This window comes from Haliaeetus albicilla, chromosome 27 (genome assembly GCF_947461875.1).
Source record: "Haliaeetus albicilla chromosome 27, bHalAlb1.1, whole genome shotgun sequence".
Taxonomy (NCBI): Eukaryota; Metazoa; Chordata; class Aves; order Accipitriformes; family Accipitridae; genus Haliaeetus; species Haliaeetus albicilla.
The window spans coordinates 14460445-14482955 of NC_091509.1; the positions used below are offsets into that span (position 1 = coordinate 14460445).

General features: G+C 43.7%; 1 protein-coding gene and 1 long non-coding RNA gene across 3 annotated transcripts in view; one reads left to right on the forward strand and one right to left on the reverse strand.

Annotated features, from left to right (window-relative positions):
- Positions 1–4975, reverse strand: part of SGCD (sarcoglycan delta) — a 346958-nt gene extending 341983 nt beyond the window's left edge. The window contains exon 1 of one of the 2 annotated variants that reach the window (XM_069772344.1): positions 4955–4975. The gene's annotated coding sequence lies outside the window, so the exon portion shown is untranslated. The remainder of the gene's footprint in view (positions 1–4954) is intronic. The other variant, XM_069772341.1, reaches the window with a different exon arrangement.
- Positions 4969–20711, forward strand: LOC138682290 (uncharacterized). Its single transcript, XR_011322403.1, has 4 exons — positions 4969–5316; positions 8207–8579; positions 15363–15443; positions 20485–20711. It is a non-coding gene; the product is annotated as an uncharacterized lncRNA (long non-coding RNA).
- The last annotated feature ends 1800 nt before the right edge of the window (positions 20712–22511 follow it).

The window sequence follows — 22511 nt, forward strand, 5'->3', positions numbered from 1 at the left end:
TTTGGTTTTACCAGATGGCAATGAATGCTTTCCTTCCACGTTTTATTCTGGATCTAAGGATCAAGGTAGAAAATTGAAAGAGTTTGCAATAAGCTTAGTAGCTACTGACTGCTGTTTGCCAGGACAGGTTATACTTGTGTTCATGGAGAACTTGCCCACCACGTGCCCGCTTGCTGCTCTTCCCTTCTCTCTGTGAGCCCAGGCCCCCTGCTTCCCTTAAAATTCCAATAAAGCGCCAGGGTTTGGTTCATCCAAGGTCTGTAAAATCAGTGCCCAACTATATGACATTAAGCAGGGGGTACAGTTAAAAAAAAAACAAAGCTGAAGATGTTATCCTGTTTCAGATCTCTTTCCCTCTCTCCAGGTTAAGGGCTTGGGTTTTTTTTTTTTTCTGAGGAAGAGGAATGATTACTGATGAACCTTGGAACAGCTTAAACAGAAGTAAGGATACACAAATCAGAGGGATCGCTTCTGTCAGTTTAATTGAGTTGTTACTACTAGACTATATAAAGTTAATCATTGGCAGAATAGAAATTTGATTCTTGCAAAAGTTTATCAGGAGTTGGTTGGGGTCTTTTACTTTGTGACTCACTGAGTTGCTACTCTGCCACTGAACCTCACTATCACTAAAACAGCACCAGGTAAAACTAAATGAAGTATAAAAAAAACTGATTAACTAGCAAGATTTCTTCTTTTCCATCTCAATATCACACAGTTTGGAGGCCTAGTGAAGTTGTTTTCTTGCCCATCTAAAAAAACTTGCACACAACAGTGAGTGCTTTTGAACAGTGCATGGGAAGCGCAAAAAAGGTCCTGCTCTGTACAGGCGCCTCTATACATGCACTCCTTCTACATGTTCTAGCTTATATGGAAAATTTCTGTGTCTCATCTCCAGCTACAAAAAAAGGGAAAGTACTGAAGAAATTTCACAGACTGAAAGAAAATAAGAGCACGTCAGCAAAACTTAGAAGTATCAAGCACCATACATTTCATCAAGTCAGGCCAGCAATGAATTTGACCTATGGCTCTTCGGGTTTTTTTTGTTATTCTTTTAATTTTTAGTACTTTCCTGCTGCAAATTCATGACAGTTGTTGTCCTTTGTTCGCACTGATTTGCACTGTGCACTGGATCCAGTTGGCCAGCAACGGCAGGGAAAGCTAATTCCATTCAGTTACCGGAAAAAAGCAATAAAAGCAAATATGTTTCCCTAAGGCCCCAGCCCAGAGTGATGAAAAATCCAGACGAACAACCATATTTTGTTAAAATCGGTCTTAAGTGTCATCTCTTCTCCACAGAAAGATAAAAGTAGAAAAAGAGTATACTAGGCAAACTGAAATATAAATGATGGACCCTTCCCAGCTCTAGCAATTGCATCCCAAATATATCCCCAAGCTGGGGAAAGAGTGACAATCTCCACCCCAGAACTGGGCAAGCCCTAATCACATTTCAGTTGTGCCATGAACACACAAATGCCGTACGGCCATAGCTAAGGTTATTTAAAGTTATGGGGTCAGTGACAGCAGCAGCTGCTGCTCCTGACCTCAGGGGAATCACAGTTCTGGTTAACTCAGACTCTTGTCCTCCCATTTCTCACTGGGACTTACTGGGATATGAGCTGTTCTTCGAGCTGCTGCAATGGGTTCCCAGTGCTTTGCTGACCACAAGCAGGAGTGTGCTGCAGGGGCAGAGGAAAAGGCAGCACAGGCAAAGATAAAGTAACTTTTCTTGTTGGAGATGACTCTACTTATTTTCCCTGCCTTTAGAAATGAACAGCTGCTGCTCAGGTTTGCCAGCACCCAGCACTCAAAAACTATGAGTGAGAGACTCAGAAATAGGATGATTGTCTGTAAAACAGTCTGATGTTGGGGGGAAAAAAAAGCCTCTTTTTTATTTGGCTTGTGATTACTAAGTCTGCAGGGATCCTTTTTTTTCCAAGCTTTTTCCTTGGTTCTTGAGGAGCAGAGATCCACTCTTCTTATTTTCTTTCTTTTTTTTTTTTTTTTTAATATGAATGCTGGGATTCAAACATAATCAACTAATTCCAGGAGCTGAGGCTTCAAGATAAAAAAAAAGTATACCATGTCGCAAAGCTCACAATGCAATCTCATTGCATTGGCATTGGCAGCCGTTCACTTGGCTCTGGAAATAATAAAGTGGGAGACTGAAATGACAAACAAACCGGAGATCCAAACCAAAGTACCACCAGGGAATGCAAAGCAGATGGCCAGCTAAAGAAGACTAGCCCAAAGAATTGCTATAGTCTTTGCAGGAAGATTACTGACAGCATCCACCGTGGTGGCCTCCTTCCTATGAGCTTGCCTGGTGTGGTTTGCATCTTGATGTCCTTGTCATGAATTATTATTAGGAGGAGTAAACAAGCTAGAGAGTCCTCTTAATTGCAAATCACGTGTGCGCCCTCTCATAGCAAACAGGGAGATTCAAGAGCACTGGAGAGCCCACACAAGGGTGAGGAACAACTCTATTTCTGTGCCATCTTGGGCCTATATTGCCTTAACTGGTCATTTAGCTATCACAAAGATAACATTGGTGTGTGCTTTCAGGAAGAATGCTTTCAGCATGCTTCTATTAAAATGTCTGCTTTGTTTCAATATGCCATAATATTATTTTGTCAAGAGAATTTATTTTAAAGTTGCAAAATCAAGTCTGTGCTAAATAGGAGCTGGCACAAATGAAATTAGATTTTGGGACTCCCCATAAATATGCAAGTGTGAGCGTATGAAATCACATGTAGCAATTCATTTTCAGACAGAGGAAAAAACCCTAAATTATATTGTCTTCTGTCATATCCAGTTTGCTCAGTAGAGGAAAACACATGAATATCAACAGTGACCATTAAGCAGTGTGGTAAAACGCCCTGCAGAGCTCCATCGGGACTGATCCTTTCTGCTTACCCTAATCAATACATTGGTTTACCGGAGAAGAAAACAATTATCGTGGAGCAGGCTTCAGACTGCCAACCCCAGCAGATTCTCTGTGCTGCCAAATAGGATTTCTCTTTAGTTTATGTCCATCCCTGGCACTTAGCAAAGCTGACCTGTCTTCTTGTGCTGCTAAGCATATAGCCGTTTTCTTCAATTTTCACTCTTTTTAGCAGTCCAGAAATATAATGTTTAACACCGACTAAAGCCTACATGCTCTCTTCCGTGGCCATTCACAGGGATTGGGATTTTGAACTTTGGACTCAATAGGAAAAGTTTTTCCACAAGCACCCGGAGCTAAATCCTGCCCGCCATATTTGTGGGTGTTGCTCCATTACCTGTCGGTTTGAAATCAGCAGGATTTAATCATTTGGGGATGACAGTGAATTACAGCCCCTCGTGAAGGGATACAGCACTCCCGTCCCGCTCTCCCAGCCCGTCTGCTCACAGGCTGGTGCATCACTGGAGCACAGCCAGGCAGCCATAGAAATGCAATGAGCGAATAAGGTCTTCCTTCCCTATCAGCCAATAAAGATAATTACACAGGCCAGCATATATTAATTTGGGCTCAGTCCTTTTCCCACTCAAATTAACGTCGGTTTTGCCATTGAAGCCGATGTTAGCAGAAGCTGGCCCAGCATCAGGGAGCTAAAATTAAATTGCTTCTGCTGTTTGCTGGTCTCCCCCCTTCCCCTGTACCAGCCAAGGGAGTTGCTGGCCCAGCCGGGAATCGGTACCAATTCAAGGAACAGCCCAGGCATCCAAGGCACGCTGCTGACGGGCTCTCGACACCGACTGCCGGCGCTCAGGCAGCGAGAGCCCCCCCGATGATCAAAGTCACACCATCTCCACCCCCCCAGCACCGCAGCCGGGCTCCTGGGCGCGCTCACCCCTCGGGAACTCGTTTGCTCAAACCAGCGCTAAACGAGGGCAGGGAAGGAGACACGCACGGAAAAATCTTTATCCAGAGGGGCGCGGAGTCAGGGGACAGCAGCTTTCGGTGAGGATGCCCACGCGTGCTCAGGCGGGTGTGCGATGCACACCGCTGTCCTCAGAGATTCCTCGTGCGGGGCTGTCGGACTTTTTGTCCCATTTCCACGACGCAGAAGTCGCTTGTTATCAATATCGGTGATGCCACTTGAAAAGTCAGAGGAAATCCATCACAGCCCGTGAGGTTATTCTGGTGTAACGAGCAGCCCTTGTATCTCATTTTTCAGAACAGAGACTCAGCCCTTACGTCTCCATTTCTGTGCTGCGCAAAGCCACATACGTGGTGGCCCAGTGCAAGGCTTGTGGGGCTTTTCTGCAGTCCAGCAACTCGCCATCTCCTTGCATACACGCAGGAGTGGATGCACGCAGATACACACACAGACGTACATCTATAATTATCCTCCACAGTATTCCTCTGAAACAGTATTTTTTGTTTCAGGCACTAGTCTGCCTATCAGAGTATACAGAAACACAGCCATTTACCAGCACGGCTGAAAAGCCTCCTCAGCGACATTTCCATGGAGTACACGTAGCACCCTGATTTGCACATATCTCGGAAATACAAACAGTTCCTCTCTTTTCATATTCTGCTGCTACAGTAACTTTGCAGACAACTTTGCTTACTGGACTTGTATCATGGTGGGTGTAACTACCAGCAATAGCTTGCCTGCTACTTGGAGCAGAGTCACATGCTGTGATTGCTCATATGCTGTTCAGATTCTCTAACAACTGAGAGAGAGGAGAAAAGAAAGGGGAAAAAAAAGGCAACTATTTCTAACTGTGGCACATTCCTCTGTTGTCTCTGCCTGGGCTGCAAATGCTCTCAGTTACACTGATTTCCTTGAACTGGTCAATCCCCACCCTGTTTCCACAAACACGGAAAACAACTGTTTATAATTCCAAACTCCCAGCCTTGTGCCAGATAACATTTGCCGATCAACTGCCAAGGCAAGCTTCACACAGAAAAAAAAGGAAAGAAAAAAAGAGGGAATGGCAGATTAAACAGATCAGCTCTGATTCTTACCTTCAGAAGCAGACTTCGTTCAAAGCCCACAAATACTTTTACTTTGCTGGAAGTCTCTGAACTATTTTTAGCTTCCCTCAGGGATGCCATATAGGGAGAGCAGCCCCCTCCCTATCATTACTAATCTGCCTAACATAACAGCAGGACACCTGCTGCTAGTGAGTCATGTTTTGTGTGAAGCTAATGGTATGTATATATATAGGGAAAACATAAAGACAATTGCTTATTTTCCTCCATACCCCATGTGTTGTTTGTGTCTTCCTGTTACTCCAAGCAAATCAAATCAGTGCAAAGAAGACAGTGGAAAGAAGACAAATACACAGGAAAATTCGTGTTTTCTTCAGACCAGAAGCTCTGGAGAGGTATAGCAGAATTATGCTTGTTTATGTTTGTGGCATGTATATACCCGTGTGTATACATGTATCTGCACTTTACACATGCACAGAGTGAGCGTGCTCTTGCAAGCTCCTGCTCTGGTACATGGTTTTCACTGAAAACATGGACGGAAATTCAATGATTATAAATCTAAAGCTCCATCCTGAACCTGTCTTCCCTGCTCATGCACAGTAAGAAAGAACAAGCATGGCAAAGGGGCATATGTAGGGGAAACTCAGGTTTATAAGCTGCTAACACAGAGAAGAGAAACCTACCACATATTCCCCATATAAGCTTCCAGATAGGAGGGAGAAGTAGCTTAGTGGTTGTACAGTGGCTGTTAAACATCAACTGTATTCCCCTTTGTTTGCTTCACAGCCATTACTTGCAGTGACAAACATCCATAGAACAACCCTTTGGTCTGTGCTAGGAGCCTGATTTAGCTCTCCCCCCCAAGCCATGCATTTCATCGTTATGGGCTGCACTTCTAAACTTTTGAGAGCTGCAGTAAAGAGCTGCTAGGTTTGGTTTTGTGATCTCTGGAAGATCTCTCTTTTATTCCTTTCCTCTCTCTCCTTTTTTATTTTTTTTTTTTTTTCCAAAATGTGAAATTTGGGTTATTTCTGTCTTTGAAGAAAGGCATTGTCCTCATCCTCTGCCTTGGGCAATACTTCCATTCATGATGGATACTGGTACTCACCCTTCTTAACCTTAGTTCACCCTACTGTCCTTAAATTCTACAACATAGTCATTCTTACTAAAGACAATGGTAAAATGTCCACCAACAGCAGTGGAAATAGGATGGACGCTTACAGGAAATGCTAGAACATCTCATGATAACCTTAATGGTCACGGCCAGACTCAGCATTAGACGTTGCAACACATGAAGCCATACCCTGACTGATAGAACCACATAAACCTGCCTCTTCCCCTCATAGAAAAACACCTAAAGTATTCAATGGATAATGAAAAACTTCCTGTAGGTTTATAAAACCATCATATTGAATGTATTGCAGGAAAATGATTTTAAAATATGTGTAAAGAAGATACCTCTGTTCCCAGAGAACTCTGAATATTTTCAAACAGATTTCTTTAGAGCCTTGCTTCCCCCCACCCCATCTCCTTCTCCTGTTGAACTGGACGAGGGGTGGTAGAAACTAAGAAACTCTCCCACCCTGCCTGGTTCCCCTTCTCCAAGAGGGGCTGGACTAGGCTGCAGTAAACGGCCAAATTTTCCTTCTTTGAGCAGCTTAGGGACACGTGCTGTGTAAAACCCCTCAAACGATGAATGAATCTCCTAAAAATTGCACTTACAAATGTTCTGGGAGTTCAGAAACATATATCAAGCCCAGTAATTTAAAATAACCCCTGGCAAATCAGCATCTTACCACTTAAAATGACCATCTGCCAAGTCCTGAACGTATGGGGGAAAGGAAAGGCAACATCCCCCAAATACCAGCCCTGGGTCTTCTCCACAAAATAAAGATATGAAAAAGCAAGCCAGGGGTCTTTTCCCTTCTATATCCAGCTGCTTCTCCAGGTTCTGCTGTAGCAGAAGCAGGAGGATTTCAGGCAGGCAGACCCTGAGGCATTTGCAGTTTTCGGAAGGAGCGCGTCAGTGACCCACACGCTCTGCAGTCCTCGATTCCCCCCTAGTGACCAGCACACTGAGGGTATTGAATCAGCTGTAGCCTTCGAGCTCAACAGAGCTGCTGCATCTCTTAAGCACCAGCAGTAGATCTGTCTTTGTGCTTCAAGAGCCCTGCTGTCCTCTCTGCTGCCAAAAACCCACCCAAAACCCCCTCTTCACGCCCGCCTTCATCGCAGAAGGACAGAAGTAACCAGCTGCGACAGGGAGAGTTAAAAACCGAGCATGAGGGTCAGTTCTCCCCTGCCTTTCCTCCAAAGATAGCTTCAGCGTGCCATTAACATATTAACTAACACAGTGTCTTTGTATGCCTGCTAAACCAAAAAGTAGAAGCAGAAGGGGAAAAAAAAAAAACCAAACCCCTCGGCATGTCTGCCTTGAATCCCAATTAGAAAAGAATTGTTTGCCTTAATTCTAAATGTATTTAGAATATGGAGCATATATTTCCAAAGGATGTTTTGTATTTACAGCGTGTCTGTCTGGTTATACTGCTGCAGTGTAATTGTTTTCCTGCTGAGAATTATAGCAGTGAAGTTACTCTGGGTACGATTACAGCTAATTATAGTTTCACTTTGGAATTTAAAGGCTCCCCTGCAACACTCCTTCCTTCCCACGTAGAGGCACTGGCCTTGGAGCATGTTGTGACTGCTGCCCGTAATTGTAGTAACTGAGGTCCCTAAGGTCACTGCTAGCTACGTGACATGCGGATGCGTTTGAGGTTTCGTTGCTAGAACTGGGTAAGTCATTACGGTAACTGTATGAGGGGAAATCTATAAAGAATACCCTGCACCGAGGCCAGAGCTGAGACAGTCTAAGCCAAAACTTTGCTAGGTCTGCGCCTGGGGGGAGCTCGACTGCAAGAAGGCAGCAATCCCCGCCTGGCAAGGTTTGGGGAGCCAGAGCACTGCAGAATTTGTATCCAAATGGGGGATTTTTCACAAAGAGCAGTTATGTTCAGGGTGGTTAACAGCTGAAGAGCGGGGAGACGTTCACTCCTGTGCACAGACTCGGCACATGGCGACTGCTTCAAGACCAGAAACAGAGCCCTACAGCACGGGTAAGGTGGCAGAGAACGGCTGGGCTAAGCCGTGGTGAATTCATCCACTGCTCCCTAATGGGAAACACTTCTTGACATTTTTCATAACTGTAGTTGTTCCTTTTGCCTCTAAATCTTTAAAGCCTGGTGCTAGAATCAGGTTTGCATCATAAATCTCTTCCTTCTATCACAGCTTTGCCTGTCACTGCTGATACTCCCAAGCAGAGAGCTGAGCCCCGACTGTGCCGGAGCAGCCCAAGACAGCCTCGACGTTAGTTCAGCACAAACCACGTTGATGGCAGTGGAGCAACTCAAGCACCTGAAGAAACCCTGCCCAAACCTCTGCGGCCGGACGGGGCAGAGCGCTCCCGGGCAGCCCCGTCACTCTCCCGGCCCCAGATGATGCAGCTACAGGAACAAATGTGCTCCGTTGCTGAGCAGCACCGTGTGTTTCAAAACAGAACGTCAATGAGCTTTCCAGATTAAAACATTAAAAATGTATAAGCAACAACTGTCGCACACGAGGGAGCTAATAACACTGGTAGGGGTTTTCCTTTTGAAAACAGGTAAGATCATTTTTAATATCAGTGTGTTCATATGCAGTTATAATTTCATCAAGGTGAAGGCCAGGAAGACTCATTAGATCTTCATTTGACCTTATAACAAACCATTGTATTCTACCCAGCTATTTCTAATTGAACAGAGCTATAAGTCCCAAGAAAGTCGATAGTGGAGAAAACCAGCAAGTCTTACTCTGGAGCCATGAAAAAGCAGAGATTCCTCTTTTTTTCTCTTGATAATTTGCTCTAATGACTAAAATCACCTCCCAGTTAAAAAAAAACAAAAACAAACCAAAACAAAAAAACTCCCACCAAAACCCACAACTCATTTAATGATACCTGGTTCAGCTTCCAGATACAGGCTTTTCTTTCACTTTTCTCTCCTTTTACAACAGAATATTTTCTTCCCAGAAACAGACTCATGGACAAAAAAATCACCTCAGACCTTTTTTTGGTCAACCAAACACACTGAGCCTTTCAGGCCTGCTATTGTAAAACATTTCCTTAGACCCTCAAATAATTTTAGCCATTCTTTCCTACCCATTCTCCAACTTTTTCATATCCTTTCAAAGTTTCCGCACAGTATTTTGCTATTTGAGACCTGGTTTCAGCGATGCTGCACGTAAAAGTAAAATCACCTCTTTTCCTGTTATTCACTACTCCCTTGCTTATACATTTAAAGGCCACATAAATTCCTTTTGTCAGGTCATCACAGTGGGATCGATGTGCAGGGGCTTTTCGGAGCGCTGCTCCCTTCATCCCAGGAGCACCACCTGCCCTCCTGCCTGCAGGGCTGTGCCCTTGCGCAGACCAACGTGTAGTTTGATGGATTCCTCGTCCTCTGTACCGAAAGATTCGCCCTCCCCAGTGCCAGTCTCCTTTCCTCTTCACTGCATACCACTCTCTTGATCTTTGTGCCTGGCAAAAATTTTTCATCTTGTGTTTTGCTACAGACCACTGATACAAACAATGGAGAGCTTTGGTACTTATACTTAACCCTAATGTGCCCAGAAACCACAGGTCCGTTGAGGCCTGATTCTCCATCGAGAGCTCTGTTCTTGCTGAGCTCTGTCAGGTACTTCGTAATCCATTTAATGTATATTCTAATGTTACTGAATAGTGCTAATGTTTAATCAGCACGCTATTCAGTGCCAAGTCAAACACCTTACAAAAGTCTAAATGCACTAAATTTACACTATCGTTTTTGTCAACCAGACACGTAATATAATCAGAGAGTGAGAATTAGGTTTCTTTGATAAAGTTTGCCATAAAACCCTCTCGTTTAGACTACTTACTAATTTACTTTTGCTTCAGCTTTTGAATTATTTAACCCCAAATGATTACGAACTAACTAGCTTGCTTGAGTCTTAGGAAATACTTCCTCCTAACAACCTTCTCTCTAAAATTGATACAGACACATTTCATGTGGCAGGGTGAGAATTAACTTATTCACAAGGCAGCTCTTTACTCTCAGGGAGACTGGACTGAATTTGCTCCCTTTTGGAAGGTTTCACAGGTAAACTGGGCTTCGATGGGGCCAGATGCTTAACGCAGGGGCACAGTGCCCTGTTCCTCTCAGTACCCCTTCCCATCTGCCCTGCTTACAATGCCTCACTAGCACTTGTAAGGTAAACAGACAAACAAACCCAAAAATCTTCCGTATAATTTTCTCTGCAAAAGCTCAGAAACAACTTCACCAAAAGGGAAAAAATGTGACTTGGGGCATTTCTGTATGCACCTGGCAGCACACAGCCATTGCTGCCCATGATCTCGTGATTTAGGGCCCCAACTATATCTACTCTTTTGCTACATTAGTACAAAGCTAGACCCATAATTTTATGGGCTGAAGGATGGTCATGTTTAGGAAGGGGATCCAGTTGCTAAGAGGATTTTTATGCCTGGTTTCTACATAAGGTCCATCCACAAAGACAAAAATTTCTTTGTACCAAAATCCACCTCTTTTTGTTCCAACCAGTTTATTTGAAGGAGCCTAAAGGTATCTGTGAACCTCATTCCCTTTGCCCATTCCCCATCCTACTCTATTAAACAAGTTCATTTTGTCCTGCCAGAACCGCTGTGGCCTACCTTATCAAATAATAACGAAACCTCAAGGAATTCAGCAGACAGCTGTGTGTTTTGCACATAAAGACACAACGGTTTCTCAGTGCTCCTGCTGTTATTCAGAAATCATGCAAAATGAAGCTGAGGCAGCGAGCAAAGCAAAGTACAAAAGTGAAGCCTTCATACTTCATGAGCATACCTCATTTGCTCTGCTGTCAGTAACTCAAAATCCCAATGAAAAGAGGAGGGGGCTGGAAAAGAAGACATAAAAGAAAAGGAGTAATTATATGCAAGCCACTAGATTTATCACTTAGCTTTTGGCAAAATATTGACTCCTGAATGATCTTTGTCAAATCTCATAAAAAACAGCCTCCAGGTGATGAATCTTGCCACAGGCATTAAATGGGGTGCTGCTGGAAAAGGAAAAGAAGGGAAATGGAAAAGAAGGCTTAATTTTAATTAAGTAAACTACTGGTGTCTGCATTTGGTCACAGCTTTCATGATTTGGAAAAGTAGGATGCTTGAGGGCTCGATTTTTGTTTGTTTTAAATATTCATGGCATTTTAAATGTCTTCTGTGCTGGGCTTGGTGGACCTGATGGCAAATGGCTGAACCAGATCTGACGTTCCCTGCAGTGAACAGCCTCGGCAGCAGCGCAGTCAGCTCCTAAGGACGCTCGGCCAAAACCAAAGATCGGAGCAGAAACTTACAGTGAAGGCTCTGCCAGGACCCCTCGTACAGGGAGCTGAGAGCACTTATTGATTTTGGGAGGGAGATGGATGAATGTACAGCATGTCTGTATCAGCAATCCAGACATTTTGGACTGGTTTTGCGTGCTGACATTTCACTATGACCTGGGTTTTTGCACAGGCTTTGACCCAACTATTGACTCTAGGAAGGACGGTACTACAAACAAGGGGTAAGCAGTGGGGAGGAAGAAGAAGAAAGTATTTGTTATTTAGAGCAATAATTTATCATTTCCAGACAGTACGGCAGGATAAAGAATAGTCTCATGGGTAAAGAATTGATTTGAGACTGGGAGAAACAGGTCTGTCCTGACCTCAGCTGCTGGCTTCCTGGCAGATCTTGGACCTGCCAAATAGAGATGTAAAATGGAAAAAATACTCCCTGCCCCAGGTGTGGTCAGAGCGGTGGTCCATGCCATACTGACAAGCTCTACTGCAAAGCCTCAGTTAAAATTCCGGGGAAGAAATTTGCATTATATAAAGTAACCTGGATTGTTCATCATTAAAAAAGTGCCATAAGCGATGCTGAGATATTCCACACATAGTCTGCCATTTCCAGTTTCACTCGACTCACTAATCAACATTAATTCAGCATTAACTTAGGACTCGATTTCTTCACTCAACTCATGTTGGCATCAAGCAATCCACCCAATAGTCTCTCCCTCAGACTCCTTTTTTTGGAAGTGATTTTTAAAAATCACTTTAAGTGATTTAAGAATACTCCTAAATGTCAGCTGCAGGCAGGAGAAGATAGTTATTGGTCTGGTTTTAGAGAGAATTTTTGGCTTGGTTTCTTCTTCCTACCCTGCTCATCACTGATGTATTTTTAAATGAATCCTAAAATACACACCAGGAAACTCTATTAAATAAAAATCATGAATGGCATGCAGACTGTGCTATTACTGTGCATAAGAAGATAACAAGACTCAAGAGACTGCCCTTTACATTCTGCTGCTCTTGCTAACTACAGATCTGGCCCAGCAAACGCACACGTTCCATGAAGAAGGGAGAGTGCCATGAGCCCTAAACAATACGCTTGGAAAGAGGCTGGAGGAATAAGAGATCAGAGAGATAATTGGGATGCCATGAGCTGCAGCTCTCTGTGTTCTCAATTAACTAAGTGATTGGACATGCACAATCAGAGATCCCGAACGCATCGTTTGTAGGTTATCAGTGATATCGGACATCAGATGGAGCGGCGCTGGACTCCCCCTGCCAACAAACTGGAGGAAAGAATTAGAATTCTGAAAGCTTTTTAAAGCTAGACTTTCACCTCAAGACACAATAAAAGAAAAGCTTTTAGATCATTCCTGGCAGAGGCGTTGGAAAGCTGCCATGCTCAGACAGAGTAACTATGGTAATCCATATCAGGTTGCAGAAATCATCTTTAGCATACAGTCTTTTAAGCCCTCCAAGAAGCTTTCTTCCTAATCTACTTAAAAATAAAAAATAAAGGGCGTTTCAAGGTCAAACAGTACCAATAATGGGATCAAAGACACCAAATGGGAAGCAGGTCGAGGGTACATGTCCCTGAGCACCAACCGCTGTCTCTGCGAGGAAGGAGAGCTCTGAACCGAGAGGCAGGAGCAGGGCAGGGGACGGACATCCCTGCCTCGTGCTCTGCATTGCCATCTGAGCTCGATCATCTGTCATCTGCAACGAAGACCGCACGATTAAGATGCACTGCAGAAAACCTATGCTTAATTGCCTTGATGGTTAGGTGATTGAGAGCTGAATACATTAGTGTGTCAAAATTACTGAACACAAAGGCCTTGATTCTGTTCTCTTCCGTGCTGATGTAAGCGATGCTCAGAGTTCGCCTTTGTGGGCATCTGAGGTTTGCTGGAGCTTATTTACGTAGGCACCTCAACCCTCAGTGACACTCCAGCTCTAAATATTTGGGGCTGCAGTGTGCCTGGTCTAAAGGAATTAAATTCTATTGTTCACTTAGGCAGAATTAGGAGCGTAGAAAATCAAATTCCATTATTTTAAAATTAGTTCAAAATTAAACTCCACTACTTAAATGCCCATGCTACATGTAGCCCAAACATTTGCCCTGCTTCACCCCATTGTGTGTGCGCAGCAGCCTGCACTATCATCTGTTCACCTTCATGAGTATTCCTCAACTATTTGAGGGATCCCTGCGCCTCTTAGAACACCACTGAAATTAAGGGCAAATGAGTATCATCTGGAGCTGGACCCAGAATGGATCAAGAAGAGCAAATGTGGCACAGAGGCTTTTGAGGGAAAAGGCAACATATGACCAATAAAAAGTCTTACACATTGAAATCCCAAATGGCTGTACCGTAGGGAAGATATATCAGACTTCCTTGAGTCTCTGCTGCTTTACTTTGCTGCCTGCTGAGCCAGACACCAGCTTTCCCTCCTTGCAAAGATGTGAATATCTCTGATGAGCCCAATGCAATGTCAAAACTGAAAACTGTTCCATATCAATCTTACGCTAAAGGGCCAAAATCTCAGAGATCAGGCATCTATCATTGAATGCATGTGCACACACATTCTTTTTTTTTTTTTTTTTTTGAGGGGGGCGTGGATACTTCAACTGACATTTTCCCAGTTATGGGGCTGGTTCTTCCTTTCCTTATATGCAAAATGATTGCACTTGCATGCAAAAAGCAGCTGAATGCTTATCTGGCTGGTCTGTTCATATGAATACAATACAGGGCAAACATCTGTGTTTTTGGGGAAAAAATAAATAGATGTCCAAAAAAAGCATGCAGGCAAAAAGCCTCAATAATGATAGACACAGCTTTGGAGATGCTTTGAAAATCAGGGCTAAAATATCAATTTCTCTTGTTCTGTGTTGCAATGACAAGATGCTGAATTGCTATGATTTCAGTAGTCCATAACTTAATTTTATTTTGTTTGATCTAACAGTGCTAAGCATATTTCTTGGGTATGTGTGAAACCTTATACTCGTTATACATTAAGGTGGTCTTGGGTCTTATCACTTGTCTGTAATTTGATATTAGAATTTAGATCATTCTCCTCCATTCTCAGGTGCAGTAGCTGGGGGAATCCCTAATCTGCAAGTTAGAAGGGAAAAAAATAATTATGTGCAATTAGAGTCTCCAAGAGGAGGATCTTTTTATGGGACTGCAGAGTTACAGGTGAAGGATGCTCAATTATGTCCCCCAAACAGGTCTAAAAAAGTTACTGGCAGCACCCAGGGTACAGCAGGAGCCAGTAATTTGAAGCTCAAGACATATTGTGCACAACGTCATTTCTTTTTTATTTCTGCTACGATCTCACACCGTTTTCAGGAGCACCACTCCAGTCCCTAATGCTGGGTTTTGTGTCTGCACCTCTGCGCCTGCTCCCTGGGAGGCAGAGAAGACCCAGGGGTGTTGGTGCTCCCACGACGAGGGAGGCAGCAGGAGCACGGATTGGGGAGCATCCTTCGTGGCTGACCTGCCATGTGGCAGAGAGCAAAGCCAGGCTCAGCCGTGGATGCCCTAGGAGAGGATTTCACTCTCAGCTGCAGTGCCCGCTTTGGTCTCTTTTCTTCCAGGATCAGCAGCTACTGGGTACAAAGCAGCAAGTGGAACCAGTTTCAAACTGATATTTGCAAATATTTAATTTGCACATGCAAAGTGGTGCTAGTGGTGCTTTGGGTCATCTGCCCTTGATTTTTTTGCCTTCTCCTTGGACACAGCTATTGACACAGGAAGAAGTAGGATATGCAGTAATTCATTCAATAAAAAAAACTAATAAATCTAGTTCATAAATTAGGCCCGCAATGAAGACAGATCATTGCTCTTCAGCCATTTGCATGGCACCCTGCTGGCCTGCCTGGCTGGTTTTTAGTTTAGGGAGAATATTCATGATCAGTCACCCAGTGTGCATATGTTGATCTGAAGACACTGAATTATATCTTTAGAGGAGGTGCTGGCATTTATGTATCTTTTGTAAATATTCCAGAGGATTATTTATTAGATTCAAAATTATTCTTTTTTTCCAGAGAGAAACTGTCTAGATACATCATAGTGAACTCCAAGATTTGTGGATACAAAAAAGAAAATTTATAGCTCTCTTTTGGCAGGTAAAACCAGCAATGATTAATGATACATCTTCCCATTTGTATGACAAGTGCTGTCTCATCAAGAAAAGCCTTACAAGACCTTTACATCGTACTCATTAGCTTTTTCCAGAGCACTTCACCCCTGTTTGCACATGAAATGGCCACGTAGATCCTGCTGAACCACAGCCCAACCCAGAGTGGGTTTTGCCCACCCTTCTGTCTACAGAAGTGAGTCTGGAGCCAGTAGTGCCTCTTTCGTTTTTTGGTGTTATCTGCCCCCTTTACCACGTCCTCTTCCCCTTACCGTACACCACGCTCCACAACCCAAGAAGATGCCTCATCTGCAGGAGGAGGAGATGACACCAGCCCAAGAACCACGAGAAACTTCATTAGCCAGTGAGGTATCATACTCATCAGCTGCAATCAATGTGGCCACAGGCAGCAGCAGGGGAGATGAATCATAGAATCACAGAATCATAGAATCATTTAGGTTGGAAAAAACCTTCAAGATCATCGAGTCCAACCATCAACCATGCCCACTAAACCATGTCCTGAGGAGAGAAGCAAACCATTATGTGGTCAAAAGTCCACATCTGCCACTGCTTCCCCCAGCTGTAGGGCTCCGAGGTGGCAGGTTTCTCACCACCTCTGTTCTGCAGAGGGGGAGATGCCGGGTCAGAAAGCTGCTGCGAGCTGTGCCAAACAGCAAGAACGTGAAAATAAAGATGGTGATTGCACCTGTGAGCATGGGTTGGAGTTGCCATGTGTCACAGGCACCGACCCTGCGGCAGCACGCCCAGCTGCGGAGCAGCAGCATGTCCAGTGTCTGTTGGCAGCAAGCCACAGTTCCCGTGGGAGGGGATGAAGAATAACACCTTTCCCATAAATGAACTTCGCTTATTTTTGTCATATGAACATTCTATAGCCCACACGTTGGTGGGACATGCTTGCTAGGGCAGCTCTGCTGGTGGCTGCTGAGCAGACTACTTGCAGGAAGACCTGCGTATCCTCTCCAGCTATTCCTTTCTGGGTCTGTGAGCACTTTGGGACACGGCTGTACAATAGTCCAGTGCCTGGCTGCCCAAAATCTTCCTACGGCCTCCTCCAGTCCAGTCTCTACATAGGTCTCTGAGGAAGAGGGCAATACAGGCAGGAGTGCAGATATACAGAATCCCTCTGCAAGAAGGCAAGTACAAGCACTTTCATTCTTCCCTCAAGAAGTCCCTTGTACGCACCACCACAAAAAAAGGCAGGCATGGAGTGTCAATGAGTATTTAATTAATAAGTTAAATAATAACTACTCTGCTAAACTGAGCATCCTTTGAGGAAATAACATCTAGGGAACAGAGGCATGAATGAGACTCTAACTGTCAGCTTTATGGATGTCTGCTGTTGGGATATGGCTCCTTCAGCTGTGATGGAAGGAGCTAATACTTTGGGAAAGAGATAGAGGAACCGATGCACACGTTTCTTGTATGCACATTTTCCACCTGGAAAATGTCTGTGAAGATACGGTCTGCTACACTGTGTCTCTGGCACAGGAGGGAGAAACAGATGGAGAGATCGTCTAAAACCTTTTGTTCTCCATAGTTAATAACCTGGAGCTCTTCTAATATCTAACATGTGTAGGTTGGCTTCATCTCCATGTGCATGCTCTTCAGAGGAAAACCAACTACATTCACCAGTCGGCTAATACAAAAATGTGTGACTGTTTTACAAAGAGAAACAGATAAGCTCTTAAAATCGTTGTGTCCTTTACAAAATGCTGTTTACAGCAGATCTGTCATGAACATCAGTAACTCACCAAGCCGTCTTAGCGCAGTACGACATTTTAGTGCCAGCGAAATTGGGAATGAAAGCAGCCACATTTTGACACAAGTTTAGAAATTAGGAAAACCTTTCTTTTCTTTTTTTTAAAACTCACACACATTGATCTGTTCTAGTGGAAGACTGCAGTGCTTCTGAACAAAGACTTTTCTGCACACTGTCTCATGCTCAAAATATAGCACTGGGCTTATTTGGAATTAAACAAAATTTTGAAATTGTTATGTCTCCCATGAAAGAAATGTCCATTTCAGTCCAGCTAAGCAACAATACAATATTGCTGGTGGAAGAAATTTCCTTCCTACCCCCTGCAGAGTTTGTTGCACACTCTGAAATACATGATTTCATTATCCTTAATTTACCATGCAAAGCTACAAATAGCAGTGGCCATAAAATTATCCATCCCTTGTTAAAATGCAGCTGGAATACACACCCTCCTTTGATAGTGGATTCCAGAGGAGGACTTCACACTGTGTGAAGAATCACAGTCTTACTCCCATCCATGAAGAGCAAGTTACACCAACTGACATGAGGCAATCAGAGCATCTTCCCAGCTCTTGCCCAAATGTACCCTTCAACAACTGAAACAAAAGTCTTTAGCTCCTACAAAGTCCTTATCTGACGCTGGAGCCCATGGATCATGGCAGTGAGACTTAGACGCCCAAACAAAATTAAAAAAATTTTACCATTCACCTTTAGGAGTTGCCATGGGAAGCCAATGTTGTTCATTCAGTCTGCAGCTCACAATCTCCTGTTCATAAGTCATCTGCTTCTCTATGACTTAGAGGGAATACAGATTTTTCTTGGGACACCAGGACTCAAGGGAATTACCTGTAGTTAAACATCTGATTAATGGCTCATTAAGAATCAGCAACAGTGTTTATTCAGTCCCTGTCTGAGTGTGGTTTTGCAATTATGTGCTTTTGAGACTGCAGGTGTGTGAAATATTCATAACCCAAATGGAAAGATGATGGAAGTGCAGCTTACTCAAGGGCTAGCTGTTCTGGATTATAAATATAAAACAGAAAAGCAAAAGTGCAATTATTACTCTGCCCAGGGAGTACCCGGACACTCACTAGACTCTTTACAAACATATTAAACACTAAATTTCTGTCCCAAATAATTTATTCTAAGTGGCAGAGCCTTCTACTCCCCTCATGCCACCTCTGGTACACGCTACAACTGGATGCGAGGCATACTTGTAAAAGCAACATTCATCATCGGATTACTCATGTAGTAACCACTGCAGCCCGAAGGGTCTGTGCTCCTCTGGGGGCACATCAGGAGAAGAGAGAGGAGAAAGAGCAAGACTGACGGTGCTTGGCTGGATCTGTCTCCTAGGTTTCTGGCCATACATTAAAATCACAGTATTGGAGCTTTAATTCTGTTTAATGGTGAATCGTTCATTACCCTCATCACTTAGCTGACCCGAGAAGGACACAGGATTTGGCCACTTTCTCCTGCATAGGACGAGCTTCTGCCATTTGCTCCCTCAGCTCCAGAGCAGCTGCCAACATCAGGCAGCTGCAACTTTTGACCACGTGCTTGGCCAGCGAGCAACAGGTTACCAGTAATTTTAAAATATGCAACCCTAATGCTCTAGTTTTGAAGATGAAACAAGGAACGGAGAGCAGAAGGGGTGGGAGGCTGGAACCTGAGCAAATATTGTTACTCAAGAAGAGTTTCCCATCGACTTCAAGTGGGGCAAACCCCCTTATGAAACAGTTAACTTTTCCTCGCTGCGACTGCTGCTCTAAGCATTAAGCCTTCCCTAAAGCTGCTTCCTTTTCCCTACTTTATTTTATGCTGTTGTTTTTTTAAAAGGGTTGTTTCAGAATTCCTCTGGGTCCCATATATGCCGTACTACCACCTTGCAGAGGCTCTCAGTGGTACCGTACAACTAAATATTAGTCACAGGAGAACAGGAATGGATAGCCAGGCAGAAACAAATCTAAAAGCAGTGAACCATCAAATGTGAGGAACACAGGAGGAAGCTGACAGATGAAGGACTGTGCAGAGTCCCTAAATCCAAAGCGCATTTCTGAAAGGGCACTTTCTTTCAAGAGGAGTATTTCTAATAGCCTCTCTCCACCGCAAAAGGGAAGGACTTATCTGTTTGCCATTGCTGATTGCCGACTATAAAGTGCTGTATATTAGCCTAAAAGAACGCAGTCAAGCACTTCCAGATGGTGGGAGGCAGCAGGCGGGATGGCCACGGCCAGGCAGCGCCTGGTGTCCGCTCCCCACTCGCTGCAGGTAGGGTGCGGAGCTGGTGGGGGGCACAGCCTGGCCCCGGAGGCTCCCCTCGCCTGAAGGCAGCAGCTGGATCTCCCCCCGCTTTCCCTTCTCCTCCCCAGACTGAACAAACCCACAAACGTGCTTCCTTCTCGTGGCTCGTGGGCAGGAGTAGCCTGAGAGAGACACTGCGGATGGGCATCTACAGCATGAGCCAAGAGCTCCAGAGGTTCAGAGGGGGACAGAGGAGCCCCCAGGCAGTGACCATACTGAAGACCCCACAACTTTAGCCCGAACACTACTATGATTTTTAGAAAGATGCCCAAACCTATTTAAAAATATATATTTAATGTTGGGAAACCCACCATGGTCTGTGGTAAGCTGTTGCAGTGTTGATTGCTAAAACCATTTGCCTTTCTTCTGTTCTGAGTGTTTCTCACTCCAGTTGCTAGGCTCAGACCATGCTGTGATGTCCTCCGTGACATCCAAGGGTCCTCTGCTGCCAGAAGCCTTCCTCAGTGTTAGTACTTGTAAGATCCCTCCCAGCTCCTCTTGGAGAAGCTAGTGAGATGGAGCCACTTTTAGTTTAGAAGCCAGGACTTCTACAACTCAAACCATTCTTGTAATATTTTTTTTTCAGAAGCATTTCTAAATTTGTCATATAAGCGTCACAAAAATGGTCTGTCTTTATTTCTCTATATAGTGGTAATATCTGCATGCACTCATTCTTCCCCAGTTCACACATTCAAGGTTTCTGTTTAATTTCTCAGCCACTGCAGCCAGCTCACATTGAGTTGTTTATCATTTCAAAAATACAGCCACCTCAGCCAGTAAGCATGACCTATTTTCTTGGTTCCTGGACCTCATATTTTCTGTTTTTTTACATGAGTCTGTTGCTCATTGGATCCAGATCACTCTAAAGAACTGATTTATTATTTACTAATCTACTGGTTTTTCTGTCATCTGTAATTTTTGTCATTAGTGATTGGATATTTTCTTCTAGATCACCGATAATGATGCTCTACAACACTGAACCAAAAATAGATTGCTGGGCAACTGAAGAGAAGCAGCCACACTGAATATTGGTTCCCTGCTCCCAATTACTGTAATGTAGCTAAAATATCTGTAAAAGTGAAGGCCATTTTGAAGGCCCATTTAAAAAACTTTTGGAAAGCCTCCAAAATAGAATAAGGGAGACTTCTGCACCGTTGCCAAAAAAATAAAGCTTGAATCTGGTTGGTCTGGGTTTTTTTTTTGAACAGCCTTTTTTTCATGAGAAAATACTTTTTAACTATGTCAGGGCTTTTAAGTCCTGAAGGATAAAGACATAACAAAGGAGTCGTCCCATTATTGTCTTGTTAACTCTTTCCTATTGCTAGCATACATGCAAAAGTCTGGGAGAAAATTCTACTTGTTAAAATGTCTCTCATCCTTTCAGATTTGAGGGGAGCCACTGTTTATTCTCAGCTGTCATTTCTAACAAAATAAAGGAGAAAGTCTGGGGGAAAAAAAACCAACTCCCAACCTTCCATCTTATTGTCTTTTTGAAGCTGTATGTTTGATAAGTTCTAGCAATACGAAGTTTCAAAAAGCCAACTGTTTCCTTTAAGTTTGAACAATAATAGTTTCCTATTATAATTTGAATACTGGTCAGGCTTTTCAATCTACTGCAGAAAGGCATTCAAGGATGTGCCAAATGTTAAATGCTAGCATTATTTATTGTAGTATTGTCAGTGCTATCTTTTTTTTTTTTTTTAATAAAATAAATTAATACACAATGGTAGTCCCCAACCCATAGAGCTTCCACCAAGCAGCAACACCCAAGAAGTGGGCTTAGGGCACTGAGTTAGTGACAAAAATAGCAAGCAACCTGCAGTTCTTAATCAGTCCTGCACTATGAATATCTCCTGCCACGTGGCCAGGATATTTATGATGTCCTTCTAGGAGAGACAAGCTTTGAAACAGCTTCAGAACAAGATGCGGCTGAGAGAAGGATGTGCTCGTGCATTTGCTTGCAAGTATTTTATCTTTGCAGGGCCCAAAAGCAAGCACAGAGAACCAAGCTATGAGCAGTCTCGGGGAAACCACATATTTAACTTTAGGTGTGTACTTGTACCCAGCTAAATCAGGGCTCCTGGTGGCTTGTCTCTCTAACTCTCATTTTTACCACGGGGACTTGCTGAGTTGCTCTGCCATTTGCGGTTCTCTTGTTGGCAGAGAGCTTCTTAATACATGAGATCTTTCTGAGATTGATACAGAGAAGGTCATATGCTCTTCCTCAGCCCTGTGATTATTCAAGACTTTAAAAAATATATAGCAAAAGACAATAATTGTCAAAGTTTAGGTTTGTGTCTAGTGAATTCATTGCTACCTTTAGGACACAATTTGCCATAGCTCTGACAGAGTAAGACAGCCTTGTAAACAAAAGAAACTGTAATGAATATAACAGGAAAAGAATGAGGCCTTTGTTCCCTTTGTCACATAAAATATCTCCCTCGCCTCCGCCCCCAGTGTAGGAATACTTATCAACACTATGTTTGAATCCTACCTGTTAAATAGCAGAAAATAGAATCATTTTGCAGAACCAAAACCCATTTCTAAAAGAGGGAGAGGTTCCATCCCAGAATTCACTAATAGCATCATTAAAATTAGAGTCCAGTTCCCAGGCGCTAGCCTGCAGTCCCACAGGGCAAGGACAATACTGCGCGCAGTGTCGTCCTGAGTCGGTGAAGGCTCATCTGCTCCACGGCCAGAGGAATCTGTCCCCGGGAAGCCCTTCTCCATCTCTTTCATCTAAAAGCCTTAGCCAGGAATCCGAGGTCTCTTCATTGCCACAACGTACAGAGCAGACCTGCCCTTCATTTCAGGGTTTCAAACCAAAAAAACACCACCAGTGCTCTAATTAGCAGCTCTGCCGACTTCTTCTGGACTGCGAAGGATTGAGGAGTCAGAGCCAACCTTTGATTTAAAATCAAGAGGGTTACAGCCTGGCCTTCCTTTGAGAAACAGTGATTTCCGCACTCCGGTACT